Source organism: Artibeus jamaicensis, unplaced genomic scaffold (assembly GCF_021234435.1).
Source record: "Artibeus jamaicensis isolate MK-2021 breed Jamaican fruit bat unplaced genomic scaffold, CSHL_Jam_final contig_387, whole genome shotgun sequence".
Lineage (NCBI taxonomy): Eukaryota > Metazoa > Chordata > Mammalia > Chiroptera > Phyllostomidae > Artibeus > Artibeus jamaicensis.
Genome location: NW_026521812.1, coordinates 45,989,573 through 46,006,215, shown reverse-complemented (window position 1 = coordinate 46,006,215; position 16,643 = coordinate 45,989,573). Strand labels below are relative to the sequence as shown.

At 39.6% G+C, this 16,643-nt stretch overlaps 1 pseudogene; it reads right to left on the bottom strand.

Annotated features, from left to right (window-relative positions):
- The window catches only part of LOC119047440 (partitioning defective 3 homolog), a 91,881-nt pseudogene extending 75,522 nt beyond the window's left edge, over positions 1 to 16,359 (bottom strand).
- Between the last annotated feature and the right edge of the window lie 284 nt (positions 16,360 to 16,643).

Here is a 16,643-nt window from a genome sequence, read left to right as displayed (position 1 = left end):
GTCTTTTAGGGACCTGCACTGAAGACAACTGATGAATAGCAGAGGGGCTCTGGTTGGTGCTGAATAACCAGACAGCGTCATCCACTCCAGCAGCATGTAAAACAACCACGTAGGGAACAGAGCGACGTGAAACAGCGGTGGAGCTCAGGGGTTAGTGAATGTGAAGTACAACTCATACCTCAGAAATCAATCCCATCAGCTGATACATGATTAATCACTTATTATTATCTTAGCAATGTTTTCACTTTTTTCCTCTGCCAATCCACTTCTCTTAATTATGTCTTATGGGCCTCAAATGAAAATTGTCTTTTTATCTAAAGATGCAATAATGGCTTCTACACAGAAATATCCTTAAAGTTTTTCCTGAAACTTTGAATTAATTTTATTTTCTTGGAAATATTATATTTGATGTAGTTTTTCTTTCTGGTGGTCAGAATGCAAATGTTACAAAAATGTCTTTCTTTTTTAATTTATTTTCATTTTTTAAATTTTAATTATTGTTCAAGTACAATTTTCTGCATTTTACTCCCATCCCAGCCCACCTCTTTGCCTTCCCCACCTCCCTCCCATTTCCACCCCCCTTAGTTTTTGTCTATGTGTCCTTTACACTTGTTCCTGTAAACCCTTCCCCTGAAATTCCCTCCCCTCTCTCCTCTGCTCACTGTCAGCCTATTCTCTATTTCAGTGTCTTTGGTTATATTTTTCTTATTTGTTTGTTTTGTTGATTAGGTTCCTGTTAAAGGTGAGATCATATGGTATTTGCCTTTTACCGCCTGTCTTATTTCGCTTAGCATATGCTCTCCAGTTCCATCCATGCTGTTGCAAAGGGTAGTAGCTCCTTCTTTCCTTCTGCTGCATAGAATTCCATTGTGTATATGTACCACAATTTTTGATCCATTCATTTACTGATGGGCACCTAGGTTGCTTCCAGCACTTGGCTATTGTAAATTGTGCTTCTATGAACATTGGGGTGCATAGGTGGTTTTGGATTGGTGTTTCAGGGTTCATAGGATATAATCCGAGCAGTGGAATTGCCAGGTCAAAAGGCAGGGCAATTTTTAGTTTTCTGAGAAAATTCCATACTGTTTTCCACAGTGGGAATGCAGTGGCACCAGTCTGCACTCCCACCAACAGTGCACTATGGTTCCCATTTCCCCACAACCTCATAAAAGAAGCAACAGACAGAAATGTTTTTCTTTTCTTCCAGTTTTCTACCTTAATATATAACTTTGACCTTTAAGTTGGATAACAATCATATTAACAAAAATGACTGTTCTTTAAAAACAAAAGAGCATTTTACTTATTAGTGGCAAAGACACAGTTGATAAAGTATCGTTTGTCCCGGAGTGCTGTGTTTGTATTGAAATCATGTAGTGATTATCTGAAAGTGTGCTGTCAGTGCATTTTTCTGGGTCTTACATTTATGCTTTTTTATTTACTATTTATACATAGTACATCAAATTTAAAATTTGGTCATAGAACTGATTACTTGGTTGGGAAAAGGAAAAAATAAGTAATTACAGCAAAAATATGGTTATAAATATATAGTTATTTTAGGAATTACAGACAGGCTCAAGTTGAGGTTGAGCAGTTTTAACAGTGGTCCTTTAAGTTTTTATTGCAGCATTTGGGCTGTCAGTTTGCTACACCTATTTATAACCTGGTCTTTCTTCAGCCACTAACAGCTGGCCTGCAACTCACTTTTGCTCTGGGAATCTTAACCAAGCAGGCGTGGTTACCTTCAACACCTTTTAAAAGAATCATGACTAAAACAATACTTCAGAAATCTTCTGAAAAACAAAGGTTGTCAAATAAGTTGGCTGACATTTCTGTTCTATTAGATCCCTGGTATTAGGTATAGACATCTATTACAATCAAAGAATACAGTCAGCTCTCTGAATTCTGTCCTTTTTTGCAGCTGTGGTTTGGCAAAGGCCCTGGAGATTCTGTCGTCTAGAAGGCCTCATGTCCTGAGCAGGTACTTTCCTCCTTAGCAACAGCTAAATAATGTCAGCTCGAGCAACACATAGAGGCCTGAATTCAGCCTTCTTTCTTCACTCAGACACTTCTTCTAATGTGGTCACCATACTAGGGGACTCAAACATCAAGGTTTCAGTCACTCATTGAAATACTCTGTAAAATACCACCTTCGTTTTGCTGGCCAGCCACATGGGCTGGCACATGTGCATGCTTAACTTTGTAGTTGCAAACTCCAGGTTCTAAGGCTTCTAAGAACAAACGTTTGACAGCAACACACATTTTCTGTCTCATTGGTTTCTATTATTAATTTTTGAGTGCATATATTATTCTAAGCCAGACAAGGTAATTTTCCATTATGATGGAGTTATATTATTTCTAAGAAAGCAGATAAAACTAAAATTTAAACTTCAATAAGGAAATACAGCTTGAGTTGTAGTCAAAAACTCCAGATGCTTCCAGTAAGCTTGGCTAGGAGCCTGGGTGCAAGAAACCAGAGTGTGGGTCTGTGCTCAAGGAAGAGGGAGGGGCGTTCACTAGAGTCTGGGACTGATAAGGCTTGTCCAGCCAAGGACACAGGCCAAGGGTGGCTCTGGGAAAGGATGGCCCAAGCTTTGGACTTTTTAAGGTGAAATCAGAGCAGCCTCAAAGAAGAAATGATATAAATGTCAAGAGCTGGCTTCCTAGACCCAGGAGGTGGAATGTCATGTATGTGGATGCTCAGGCCCCCGAGAGTAGAGCCTGCTTCCTGATGCTACTCAATAAGGAACCGTGGTCCAGGGAGGACAGCTACTTTTATCGAGATCATGATGTGGTAAAGCAAACAGGCAAGGGGTAAGCTGGGGTTTTTTTAATCTCTCTTTTTTCCCCACATGTGATATATTCCAGTGTGCAAATATGATTATACACTGTGAAAATCCAGGCCTTCACAGTGCACAGTAGCAGACCACACACAGGGAGTAAAATATATCTCTTCCCTGAAGGCAGTAGGAAAAGCACATTAGTGCTGAAGTTGTTCAAATAGCTATGTGGAATAGTGCCTTCAAATTGCCATTCTGCTTTGACTGCTGTGGCTCAGTAGAGAAAATTTCAGTTAAAGAGCAAAACAAAAATATTTCAAACCTGATAGTTAGAAATAGACTCTTGCAGGACAATATTTACCTGGTTCAGAAGACAATCCAAAGTAGAATCATCTACTCATAAGGCCCAAAATAGTTCAAGAAGACAGCACTATTTTGTTAAGGATTGCGAAAGCAGCAGTCTTAAAAGTCATGGAAGGATTGGGAACATTTATCATCTGCCTAGCTTAGCTTGTGCCAAAAACACAGGCAAGGAAATGTCTAACCCTCAGATAAGGAATGTTATAGAACATAGTTTGGGTTCAGGGACCAAACAAGTATTGGAGAACTCTTACTTCAACCAGAGGTTCTGTAAAATTGAGTGGAGGACAAGAGAAGGTCTACAGTAGTGGTTATAACCTACACACTGGACACGGTCCCAGCTTCTAGGGTGCAGAGTGACTCTCTAGAAGGCCAAAAGAAGAGTGACTTAACATCTTTTTCAATAACTAATAACTATTAAATATTATCAGCTAAAAGATTGTCTTTCATAAATCACCAAGTTGGTATTCCCAGGCTCACAACTCTTTAAACTACTATGCATTCTAGACACACAGAAGTCAACATGTGATAAAGAAGAGAGAGGGGAGAGGTTAAAGTCACCCTGCCCTTCTTTACCCTCAGTATTGAAGGTTAAGCTCTTCTCTGACCTCTACAGGGCAGTGTTTTGACCCCTGATATCTGTGGTAGGCAAAATAATGGCTCCCCAATGATGTTCAGATCCTGTGAATATGCTACTTTACATTGGCAAAAGGGAATTGGCACAGGTGATAAAGTTAAGAATTTTTTTGATGAGTAGATTATGCTTGACTAGCCAGGTGGGCCCAGTTTAAACACAAGGGCCAGTATAAGCAGAAGAAGAAGACAGGAGAGTCACAGAAAGAGATGTAACAATGGGAGCAGACGTCAGAGTGATATGATTACTGGCCTAGAAGATTGAAGAGGCCACAAACCAAGGAATGTGAGCAGCTTCTAGAAGCTGGACAAAGCAGAGAAATGAATTCTCCCCTACGAATTCCAGAAGCCATGCGACCATGCCAATACCTTGATTATAGCCCATAAGACCCATTTTTTTTTTACTTCTGACTTCTGGAACTGTAAAAGAAAATGTGTGCACTGTTTTAAGCCACTAAGGTTGTGGTAATTTGTAACAGCACCCATTGAAAACTAATTCAATGCCCTACCACATGTGTGTGAACAGAAGACAATCATAGAGTTCTCAGCACCTCTGGTTGGTGCCTGGTAGTTCCAGATCTAAAGGTGCCTGGAAATTGGGTGCTGACTACTGAGGCTTAATTCAGAGCCTAGGATGCAACCATTTCCTCCTGAACTGCAAGGACTTTGGCTTGGATTCTGTGGGACACTCTGCTTTTGAAACCGTGACTTTCAGGAGTTGCACAGATGAGTTTGCATTCCTAACTTCCTCACACTCCACATCTGTCCCCTCACCATCAGTGGTATCATCCAGAGCACATGGCGTGTCATCTGCAATTTCTCCTCTGTCAGAGTGGACCTGAGAAAGTTCCTTGGTTCTAGAATATGGGTATTGAGTCAGTATTGGTGGTATTTACCACAGTGACATTCTGAATGTGGTGAAAACCACGTCATCCATACAAATTTCCACTGAATCCTTCGTAAGTTTCTCCTTAGATGAAATAGCCAATGCAGTCATTCTCATATCCACTTTGATCAAGCTCTTTAATGGCAAGGTAAAGAACAAACCAGGTTCTTTGGCTCTTCCTTGTAAAATATGGCCCAATCTAAGGATTGTGATTCTATTTATATTCTTTTAGGATATTTATGCACATCTGCATCCATTTGGGGAAGTTATGACTGGTTAAAAATCTACCTTCAAGATCCCAAGCCTCTATTGGGCTTTCCTGTAGGGAGTTGGGAGAAGCAAGACTTGAATGTCCTCATTGTGACACTGTGAGCAATCAGAGCCCATGTCACGTTTCTCACTTCACCAAAGCTGTAGCTGCTGAAGAACTCACTGGTATTTTTAAAAAGCTCTCTGGTTCTAACATGCAGTCAGGGTTACATACCACCATTCCAAGTACTTTTTGCATTAAGAGTTTTATGATACTTACATATTTTAATCCTCAAAATGTCTCTATAAGTAAAGTACCATTAATATCTCCATTGCACTGAAGAAAAAAAGCAAAGCAAGGAAAAGTTACATAATTTGTCCAAGGTCGCATGGTAAGCAAGGGACAAAACTAGGATTCAAACCCAGACACCAAGAACCAGAAACATATGGTTTCCTACTGCCTGGCGCAGAGTTCAATCCTAAGCACAGAGCAATATCCTGTTATTCAACAAATGTTTGTTGCATTAGTAATAGGTTTTCAATTAAAATCTTGTGAAATAGGTTTTCAGTTAAAGTGTTGATAGGTGTGGGTCCAGTATTACTTTTTAACTGGCGGAGTGCTCTCAGACGCTTTTGTTTCCATGTTCATTTGTGGATCTATCTTTAGACTTTAACTTTTACCTTTAACTCTTAAAAAAGTCCAGAGTTAAAAAACCAAAATACTAAGAAAAAATAGTAGCATTTTCATCCCCAAATCCATGAAAAGAAATCATCATTTTTGAGTGTTCCTATATTCTACAATTCTTAGGTATTTAAGTTCCAAAATTATGGTTTTATTTAAATAACTATATTTTTTAGTAGAAGATTTCTTTTTAAATACCCCCAGGCTAAACTAATCTGAAATGATTAAAGTATATGCGTTTGATTTGATTCCACTTTTAAAATACCGATTTGCCCAAAAAAGGCTTCATTTTGGTAAAGCTTCACTTGCAGTGTGTCATAAATATACATTTCATCCTCAGAATCTTTAAAATAGCACCAGAGTCACCTGCTTTATCATTTAAGGACAGAAGGAAAAGACTTTTCTTCTCATTCTATGTAAATCTGAAACTCCCTTTAAGATTAGTGGAAGTAAGGAGACTAATTCTCTTAACATTAGAGCAGTTTGTTACATGATGGCATTTTTTCTTCCGTAAAAACATAAACTCAAGAGACGCCAAAGTTGGTTTTGCTACAAATGGCTGTGCTCTAAAATAAGAATGGAAAGTGGGGGAAAAGTAGAACAGTAATTGCAAATTGTCTTTTATACTGTGGTTGAAAGCGCTTCCCTGTTCAATAATTTTGGTAAAGAAATCCCCCTAGCCTCTCCCCTGATCAGTTTGAATATAACTCAAACATCATAGACATTGTTCCTTGGATTTATAGCTTTGTGGTTTAAATTATGTTTGTTATCCTGCCAAGACTTAGATTAGTCTACTGTAGTTAAAAATTAGACTCCAAAGAAACTATAAATTCATGTTTTTCCTGTCTCAAAACAAGATTATATTTGCAGTCAACCTATCATTATATTAATTTTTAAATTCAGCAAGTCATAAGTAGAATTATAGACCACTCAGATAAAGTTTGAGTTAACTTTGTGGTATTTTCTTCTCCAAATTCTCAATTAAATGTCTTTAGACATGTGTTCCCAGCCTGTGAAATGTAGGCCGCTGAGGCACCAGGATGTTCATGCAAAGAGTTCTCAGCTTTCTAGTCTAGTCACTGCACCACTAAGATGTCATACACACTAATGCACTGCTATCTTCCAAATATATGTAGATGTCAGTGTGATTTAAACAACTCTAACTCATTTAAAAGTCTGCAATTGAGAACTCTAACGGTCATAATGTATCTTCTCAGTCATGAGAGAATTTTTGGGGGGGATGGCTGGTGCTATGTAATATTTCTTGATATTAAAGCGAGGTCTTTATGATTAAAAATGAGCACAGATACATAACTAGAGAAAACAGCCACACCAGTGGTCATCTCTTCTATTAAATGTATCTAAAGGCAGCAGGGAGAGCTTACCCAACACACTGTCAGCTCTGTGTGCTTCTCTCAGCTCATAGTGATAGCTCTAGGCAAGTAATTCCAAATATCTTGAGCCTCAAATGTATTGCTAGAGAATTTGACACCTATACTTTAAACCCTGTCATACTGGCAGATCGAAGGGCTGGGCCTCTTTATAAATCAAATGTACACAGGCCCAATAATCCATTGAAAAGTGTGTTCTTTCGCTGGACAGTTGGGATCAGATCCTTACGTTCATGGCTAGTCAGGCCTTTTCTGGCGTGTCATTTGGGATTTCCCTTTGCATCTAGAGTCATAGGTGGGGAACAAGAAGGACTTTGAAAGAGGATCAGATACTAATGAACTATATCGTTCAGCAAGAGGCCAACCAATAACATTGGCTAGAAGCCAGCCTAGAGCAGGCTGAAGGCAGAGGAGAGCTGGGCCGTTTCCCTATGTTACAACCAGTTTCTCTCATTGGGATCACTGCTACCATTGGCGTATAATTTACCTAGTCAGAAACTGTTCTAAATTCTTTGCCATCATTAGGCAACAGCAGATGAAGAAATTGACATTGTGAGACATTAAATGGCATTGAGGTCACCAGGTGGGACAAGGTAAACTCAGGTTTGGAATTGAACTGTATGTAACAGGTATTTAATGGGAAAGCCTGTGCTTCAGCAGATACTGGTGGCAAGGCCAAGCCCTGGTCAAAGATGCGATGTGGGCAAAGTTCTCTCTCTTCTTTGTTTTCTGCTAGTTATTCAATAAATGCTTCAAGGCACCCCAGCCGGTATAACTTAGTCACTAAGTCTTAGTGGTTCAAAGTGAAGACTTTGGCGTCACACACAGCTGAAGTCAATCTTATTCTGCTACTTCTAGCATTGTTGTCCTGTGCTATTCGTTTAACCTATCAAAAACTTGTCACATAAGGTTCTTATGATGGACTCACATGGTACTGTCATTCATTTGGTGAATTTTAACTGAAAATACACCGTCTGCTTGCCTTCTGAGCATGGGGGTTGGTGGCAGCACAGAGCTCTCTCCTCTTGGAGCTCACATTTTAGTTTGGGAGTGTGAAACTGTGATTTATAATAAGAAATACAAGTTTGGTTTCTTCCAGTTTTGGACAGAGCTCCTAAAACCCTTGGAATTTCCTAAGTAATGAAAGCCATAAATGTGTCTTTGGATACATCAACTAGGGAACTTTGGAAAGCACCTAAGAATGAGAGAGTGCTGCCAGTGGGCCAGTGATCCATTGGGGGGTGGAGCTTGCAGCCCTCTCCCCCTTCCCACCCTGCAGATGGAAGAGGGCCTGAGATTTCAGTCATCAGTGGTCAGTGATTTAATCAGTCATGCCCCTCTAGTGAAGCCTCTAGAGAAACCCAAATGGAAGGGGTTTAGAGAGCGGTTTCAACAATCAGGAAACAAGTGGAGGTGCCGGGTGCCCATGGACAGGGCGGGGAAGCCCTTCAGCCTTTCCACATGCCTTGCCCTGTGCCTCTTTTCCATCCGTATGTTCACCTGCTTCCTCTATCGTACCTTTTTACAAAAAACTGGTAAATGTGAACAAGTGTTTCCCTGTGTTCTTTGAGCTGTCTTAGCAGATAATAGAATTCAAGGTGGGGGGAGGTCATAGGAATCTCTAATTTGTAGCCAAATGGACAGAAGTTGTGGGTAACCTGGGGACCTACTACTTGTGACTGCCATCTGAAGTGTGTTGTGTGGGGGCAGCCTAATTCTGGGAGATCTGATGCATCTCCAGGGAGTGTCAAAATTAAGTTACACTGTAGGACAACCAGCTGGTGTTGCAGAGAATTAATTGCTTGGTGGGGTGAGGGTAGCAAACCCCCACACATTTGGTGACTGAAATTGTCAGAAGTAAAGTGTTCTGTGTAAAAGTAAAGGAGACATACAGGAGACATACCTGCTAATTCCAGCTGAAAACTTCAAGAAGAGAACACTGAGGGGCCTTATCTGTGTCTCATGAGTGTTTTCCTGGACTAGCCACTGTCACCAAATCATTGAGTCACAAGCCCTTCCTTGTATCCTTGTGGTCAAGGATACAAGAAACCCTGACCTGGTAAGTCCTCATTTGACCTGTGAAGTTGGAGTTAGGGTGGCACAGTTCCCCCCAAAACAGGGAAAATTATTTTACAGCTATAGCAGAGAATACCATATTTATTATTCCACTTAACCTGCTAATCCTAAGAAGTTTCCTGTGAGACTTCAAGTAAAGGGAGTTCAGCAGAGAAATATTTTGTGCTGGGATTAGGCTCTGAACTCCATGTTAGGAGAAAACTGCTTAGTCCAGCCTACTGAGTACTACCAGCTTTAATTCTAGTGCTAGAATGAATTACTACTTCTTCAGTAGAGAACATTGGGAAATCTGGCTTGTGATTCCATGAAAAAGAAAATGCTTCTCTTGAAACACCAGGATCACCATGCACACAGATGGTCACCATACGAGCGGTGTTTGGGAACTGAGACTAGACAAGGCAGAGGGACTCCTCCATACGTTGCTAACCCCATCCCAGGTCATCTCTGCAGGAGTGCTTACTTCTTCACCAAATGATGGAAAACGATCATTGGAATTATTAAGTGAATGTATATGTATATTTTAATAGATGTCAATTTTTAATAAATGTACTTACAAGACGGGCAAAAGTAGGTTTACAGTGGTGAATATGAAAGCACAGTTTATTCTGGTATTATTATTTACTATTGTTTTATTTACTATATGAGCAACTATAAACCAACTTTTGCCCACCCCTGTATATATTTTACATAAATATACACACTGTTAGGGTGGTCAGTGATGGGGGCTGTGAAAGAATTCACAGAAAGGAGAAAGTGCAGAGAGTAAAGGTTCTTATTTTTATTTTCCCAAGAGAGGGAAAGAGCTGGGTGCAGAGATATGCCCCAGCCCCAGCCCCAGCCCTGAGGGGTTAGGCTTTGGGCATTTACCAAGGAGTGGGGTGGTTGTAGAGCCAGGTGTTTCAGCTGGGCTGCAACTTGTTCCGATGTTGTCCTTGGGTGCAGGGTCCAGGCAGTCTGCTCCTTGTTGTCTGGTATGTCCTGTTTCAAAAGTTCCCGGAGCCTCTGTGCCTTCAGGGCACTCCCAGTAATTTTCTAGTCTGGAGGATAAAGGCTGATAAAACAATTAGGGTCAGTCCTGCTTGGGGGTCTAGCTATCTCTGGGAAAGAGGGCCTGAGAAAGTGGCTTCTATCCTATTATACACATAATTTAAAAGAAAAAGAAAAATATATGCACACTTACACATTTTTCTCTCTCTTCCCTCCCTGACTCATATCTTTAAATAACAGTAAAGTACACAGTAGTACACAACAGTGTATTACCGTTTGAGAACACACCAAGCATGGGGTCTAAAACTTATCAGGTGGACCATAAGTATCCATTGACTGAAAAGCTGAATCTCTCTCCCTCCTAAAGGATGACTTTTCCTTATAAAGCTGTCTTTTCCTTTCCTTGCAGCTTTCTCTGGGATTGGGGGAGCTGTTTCAAAGATGATCAGAGAAGCTCTCAAAATTGAGTATCAGAGAAATAGGGAAAGAATTTTTTAGCATGTCTCTACTCACATTTTGGCAGTTCCTCACTTTAAATCTGCTCATATTTCTCTACAATTGAATGTTTTCTCAAACTAAGATTTCAGTTATTACTTGCGGCATCTCCCACATTTCATGCACATACATATTATTTACTTGAATGAAAATCAAGGCGTGCCCAACATTCCATCCTTTTGGAGAGAAAGCACTCAATTACACTGAGCAGAAAACATGCATTTCCTGTTCATACTGAATTAAGATTTAGATGGCTTCAGAACAGGATACAGCATAAAATAACTATTGCATGTCTTCAAAGTGCCCCTGTGAACACACTGAGTCTGGAGTCTTTGAAGAGAAGTTAAAACTGCCATGTACAGAAAAATAGTATATGTTTAATACAAGAAGGAATCTTGTCATCAGCAATTAGTAGATTATTAATTTCGATAGGAAAATGTGGGACCTGGCTTTTCCATGAGAGAATCTTCACTAGCTGTGCTTTCTCCAGAGGCATTGAGTTACAATTATTTTCAGGTATTTTTACATATTTGGGCTGTCAGGCTGAGCATTTTCATGGTAGCTTGGGGACTTAATGGAATAAACTGATATTTTCTAAAAACCATTTCATGAGAGGTGAGAATTCATTTGCCAAGTAGTGAATATAGCATGTTCCCCTTAAATACTTTACCAGACTCTCCTCTTTCATGCCTGAATCAAGGTTTTTTAGTATATGACAAGGGAAAAACAGGGTTAAGACATGTTTAACTCCTCCTCAAATGATAGAAATGAACATTGATATTTCAGGAACTGTGCTAGGGTCTAGCTCATTGGATTTTGCTTCTAGGTCATAAACAACCTTGGCAGGATCAGTCTTAGTGCAACGGTTTTTAAGGATGGGAACTGGATGATAGCCATGGGTTAAAAGTGAATAGGAAATGAGGAAGAGGATGTTCTAAATACAGTCATATTTCAAGTGGCTTTATTTCTTTTAAGGGAAGGTGTTAATATGACCAAAGTAATTTGCTTTAAAATACTTCAGCAGACATTATGTGTGTGAATCTGGGTTACAGTGTGTTTTCATTTAGACCGTAAGGCATGCAGTTATTCTAATTGGAAATACATATACTCTAGTGGTGGTTACTGGTAGCATTTAATCAAAATGCCAAACTTCAGAGGCAGTGACAGGTGCCTTAGCTATCTTTTATCTCTAATACCAGAGGTTTTGATAATTAACATAATGAATGTCAGGACTGGGTTGTCACTTGTGAAATTCCAGTTATTGAAGATGCATGGATTAGTTAGAAATGCTTTAGAGGCATTTTCACCTTGTAAGAACAAGATACAAGAACATGATGGACCTCCCTAGACTTGAATTTTCTGCAGCCACAGGTCCAGGGTAATGAATGGAATAAGGTCCCAGAGGCGGAAGGAACTGGAAGAGGTAAAACCCAGAATGAAACTGGCAGGACGAGCCCTGGAAAAGAGGGCGATCCCTGATGGCGGGACATGAAGTCTGTGTTTGCCTTGAGCCTTTCCAAGTTTTACTATTTAGTAGCTTTCATCCCCTCTCCCCATACCCAGGGAAGTGCCTGGTTTCTGGATGTTCATACCCTCACCTCCCTCCTTTATTTTTTCCTTCAAATTACAGCTTTCTCTCTGAATCTGCTTCAGAGAGACTATTAAGACTTAATGGACTTTATATTTCTGGTGAATAATTAAGACATCTAGAGCAGAGCTTAGAAATTATTCCTATTTATAATTATTGCTAATTATGTATAACCATGTATGTTTTTTTTTGATTGGCATATAAATGTTCTTAGAGTAGTATTTGTTTGGTAAATGTGAACCTTTACATTAACGTATTTTCTTTCTTCAGATGGTAATATAGCAAATTTAAGGAGTAGAGGGGATGGCAATTAACCAAAAAAGAGGTCAGCTCCTGTGTCAGTGCTAAACTGGAGGTCAGCGGGCTCAGGGAGGTGGTGATAAAATTGACAGTATGTGCTGGCATTTCCCCTGGAACTGGACACTAAAATTATACTTATTTGTTGTTCCCACTATATTAACCCTAAACTGATTTTTTCTAAAATACCTATCCAAAGGTGACTGTAAAAACTACTCTCCATAAACCATAGAAGGTGAATAAATGGTTTAATTTTTTTCTGCCTTTGCACAAATGTTTAAAGGTATTCTAAGGAGCAATGCAGGGGTGGGCAAAAGTAGATTTACAGTGGAAATACATGAAACACAGAGTTTATTCTAGTATTATTTATTATTTATTGATTACTGTGTTCTCTTTTGGTATTGTAACTGCAAGTGGACTTTTGCCTCCCCCCTTTTTGTTGTTGAACAAAGCAGCAGCGCCCAAGGAAAGTCCTACTTGATGTTTAAACAGTAAAATGGAGTTATGCCACTAAGTAAACTACATAAAAATGATGTTTTTTAAATCTAGGTGATTAAATTCACATTTTAAAGAGAGACTGGGCAGTCAAGAAATGGATTTTCCTACAATCCAATGATATAATTGTGGTTACTAGTACCTGACCCAGTCTGATCACACGGAATGGTACATACCATAAGCAAAACACAGGGTGCTGAAAGCATAGCAGAAATCCTAAGGAAAAGGAATCATCCATAAAATGATCCCAATGAAGGCTCCTATTTGGTTGCAAGGAGTCTTCCAATGTGGAGAGAAAGGCAGAGACAGTGCTTAAAAAGCCAAGAGCTCCTGGTTTGGGAACCATAGGACAAAAGGGGAATCCGGAGAATGCCAGGAATCCCTACTGGGAGTAAAGCAAGAATATGAAACTCCGTGCTGTGTACCATTCCACGTGCCACCAAATTCATAGACATTGATTTAAAACAAATTCTTAAGCACAGAAAACAAGTATTTTATAAATTACAGTTAAAAACGAGAATATGCTACACAACAAACACCTTTAGAATTTGAACGTTATTTACTAAATGAGAGATTCCAAATGTATCATGACTTTATTAGTTCAGCTGTTAACTGACTAGTCCTAAATTCTGGAGTCAAAAATCTCTGTCTTCTCTGGGTTACCCACCTCCGCCAAACTTCCTTTAATCTCTGTTGTCTTCTGATTCCTAGTCCATAAAATCGTATCAGTGCCTGATTCAGAGAAACCACCTGTGGATTTCATGTTTTCAGGTGCACTATTCAGCTTTGCACTACTTGTAATCATTAAGGAGACAAATGCACAGATAACTAGATGGTGGAAATTTCAAGATTCACTCATAGTTAGCTTTGAGAACATTTATATACCCTTAAAAGAGTGTTCTTCCAAGCTGACTTGTGTAAAGTTAATGTGAGAAGCCAGGATGAAAAAATTTTTTAACTTGAGTCTTTTTTTAAAAATTTTATTGATCTCTTAAGTGGGTTATCTATGGGATGATAATTAAGAGTTGACTGTACTTGCAGACCTCTCTTAAAGAATACTATAACTAAAGATGGGATGTGGCTTCCGTCAGGTCAAGTTCCAGTGAGTGAGGGACCAAGCCTCAGTTGATCCCTTTAATCAAAGCATGGAATAATAATAAATGGTGTTGGGGTAACTAGCAAACGATTTAGGAAAAAAAGGTGCATCTCTACCTAGATCAGTTCTCCATGAGTGAAGCAAACTGGAAATGGCTAGCAAAGGCTCTTCTAAGCAAACACCATTAAGGAAATCTCTCACCAATTTCCTTAGTGTAGAACCTTAAGGAAAAAGAGTGATAGCTTTGATTTTAACAAAACAGTCACCAAAACCTCCACTCTCAATTATAATCAAAAGAAAGCATAAATTAGCAAAGACATATATATATATTTGACATAGTGACATAAAAGAAAATAAGGTGATAGACCTTTACCACACATGCTTGGAAATACAAAAGCTAGAAAGGAAAGGCTAGGCATATTTTAGTGTGTGAAAACAGGACCATACATAAAGCCAAAAAAATAAATAGAAAATATTGGTAACATATGCGATAGATTAGTAATAATAGTAATAGTAATAATAGTAATAATAATAATAATAGCAAACAGAGAGGATTTATTGTGTACCAGATGCTGTTTCAGGCACATTACATATACTAACTCATTTAATCCTCACAAGGATTAATAGTACCTAATGAGGTAGGTGCTATTATTATCCACTTTACAGGTAAGGAAACATACAGAGAGATCATGGCAGCAATCCAGGGTCGTGCCGTGTGACGCCAGGGCCCGTGCTCTCCGTTAACCACACCACACCACCTCCTCAAGTCAGGACTGGCTCAGTAAAGTACATCAGTTAGGGCCGACAGACACAAAGCATGGGAATCCAGATAAAAGGGGAGGAGTAAGGGAGGAGAAAAGGAGATGAAGGAACTGTAAAATAAGAAGGAAACAGAACGAGAGCATAGGGCATTGTACAAGTTCTTGAAATGTTAAGTGTAACATAATCATATATATGGAATATTTTGTGTGTAGAGTCGAAGGAAAAGATAGTCAATAAAAGATTAGTGGGAATTACCTCTGGCGATTTTGTTTTTACATCCCTCACTCATCTTTTCTCTATTGTTTGAATACATAATTTTATTTATAAAAAAAGTTTAAGAATGTTAATACTGGATGTGGTGGTATCAATGGGGTAGTTAATGGCATGGAGGTGAGAGTATAAACTGAAAAACTTCTCAAGGTCAATTTGATGGTATTTAATGAAAAGCTCTAGAATTTCCTATGCTCTTTGACCCAGAAATGCTGCATGTTTTCATGGCATTAATTTAAAATGGGTCTTTATTCATCAAGACATAAATTTTACTTTTCACTCATTACCACAGTACCACAATGAGAATCACTCAAGTATACAAAATATGACCAAGGTTAAACAACTGCAAACTCCGCTAGCTTTTCCCTCTCCCCCCACCACTCCATTTCCTCTTTTGGGGGGCACACAGTTGGACTCCATTGTGCCAGCCTCCCCGCTGTCAGAGCGCCTGACTGACTTTTGGTAATGAATACTGTTCTGAGACAAGGCTGTAAAGAAGCAGGTGTGTAGTCCTTCTAGGTTCTCAGTTTTTGTCAATGATGGAGGCAGATGCTCGGGAGCCCTGGTGCAGATTAAGACCAAATATGCCTGGGTCACTCCCTGAGTTGCTATGTGCAGAACATCTACCAGCCAGGAACACCTGCCTTTGACTGTTAAATGGGCAAGAAATGAACTCCTATTTTGATTGAATTATTATACATATTTTGATCTATTTATTTTTATAGTTTAATTCACAGTTTAGCTACAATTTTCAAAACCAAACTGACTTGGCCACATGTTTAAACTTTGCGACAGATCTGTGGAACACGCTTTCCTGTCAGATGGTCACCTTCTTTGATTGTGGGTTCAGACGAGGCACATTGTAACAGAGGTGCCCTGTCCCTGGCAGAACTTGTCTTCTGCTCCCTGGTACACCTTGTGGCGATGAACTTGCAAAGTACTGGAATTCTCCAGTGTGCCTGCTGATACTCAAATTCTTCCTTCTTAGCCAGCTAGTTCTCGTTCTGCCAGCTGATGAGTTTACTTAATCTTCAAGAATCTTCTGTTTGCTCTCCCTTGTTGTTTTGGCCTTGAATCTTCCCATTTTCCATTTTGTTCTTACTGAAGACGGTGGATTCAAGTGAGTTCTCAGGAGATAACCATGTTTCTCTACTTCTCTCTTTTTTTTTTTTGCTTTGAACTTTTAGTCTTCTGGATCATGTAATCAATACCTTTTAAAACCAAAGTACTCTTCCACATGGTGATTTAAGACTGTCCTTTTGACCTGTCACCTTGAAGCAGCCACCTTGAAGATGCTGTGAACATCAATGGCCATGGTCACTTTACTCTGAGGACCATATGGCACACAGGGGGATGCCGGGCAGGTGCCGTTTTTGGCTCTTCCTCTCACCCTAGTGAGTGTGGATGCTGACAGCAGCGAGTGTCTATCCAGGTAGTGAAGGTCTGTATCTGCTGGTGGAAATGGGGAAATCGCCTGTGCTTAGAACAGCTGAGACTCCAGTGGCTGACTGAATAAGCAAAGAAATAAGTATGGCATCCAAGCAGGAAGTTTTGAGTATGTTCAGATTTCATCAGCACCATAATATCAACCTCACTGGG